This window comes from Theobroma umbraticum, unplaced genomic scaffold (genome assembly GCF_002168275.2).
Source record: "Theobroma umbraticum cultivar Fairchild unplaced genomic scaffold, ASM216827v3 scaffold_34.0, whole genome shotgun sequence".
NCBI classification, from domain to species: domain Eukaryota; kingdom Viridiplantae; phylum Streptophyta; class Magnoliopsida; order Malvales; family Malvaceae; genus Theobroma; species Theobroma umbraticum.
Window position 1 is genome coordinate 428,027 of NW_018397275.1, and position 908 is coordinate 428,934.

Here is a 908-nt window from a genome sequence, read left to right on the forward strand (position 1 = left end):
AGTAAATTATATGAAATATGTAAGAGAAATATTATTGTATATAGCTATAGATGCGGATTCAAGTTGGGATAATTGGATACCCATGAATATCATTTTAATAATTTTTTTACATAATCAGGTTTTTAAACTAGTTAAGGTAATTATAAGGTTATGGGGATGTCTTAGGGTAGGGTTTGAGTAGTAATTTTAAAAAATATTTGGGTAGTTAATAGGGTTAAGTTATTTATTTCTTATAGGGTTAAGGTTCGAGTACTTTATATCTTATAGAGTTAGGGTTCGGACACTTCAAAATTAACAAATACCTTACTCGTTAACAACCTTATATATATTTATGTGAATTGAAATTAAAACATATTCATTAAATTCAAACCTAAACCAAACCAAAATGGAAAATGCTCTCAACTCATAAGCGTTTCCCCCACTTCCTACCCTTGGCAGTTTGGCAACTGGTCAACCGCTGGACCCTCCAAACCAACCCCTAGCATTGGCCACATTTCTACAAAGATCATCGACATCCATCCTGAGCGTGGTGGTAGAGAAAAACCTTCAACCGCAAGCCTTGCAAGGTTAAAACCAGCAGCCAACCTCTCCAAGGTTTCAAAAAAAGTCTTTTCTCTCTATCGCTACAGGAAAAAAGCCTCCTATTATCCTTCTAAGCTAAGATCCTATTGTGTACAAGGACCATCTTGCCGCTGCTTTTTTGAAGATGAAATCTGGATCCTAACACAACCTTTCATGCTTTCCCTCATGGCTAAGTTTATGCGCATGCCAAAACTACAAGATATCAGATCTGCTTTCAAACGGATCGACCTTGCAGGAGCCTATGAGATCAAATGGTTGGACTATAAACAGGTTGTTGTGGAAATTACCCAAGAAACAACAAAGATAAAACCCAGAGAAATCAAGCA

The 908-nt window shown here is 36.3% G+C and overlaps 1 pseudogene; it reads right to left on the reverse strand.

Moving 5' to 3' along the window:
• LOC110427536 (aquaporin PIP2-7-like) overlaps positions 1-908 on the reverse strand; it is a 13,532-nt pseudogene that overhangs the window by 10,895 nt on the left and 1,729 nt on the right.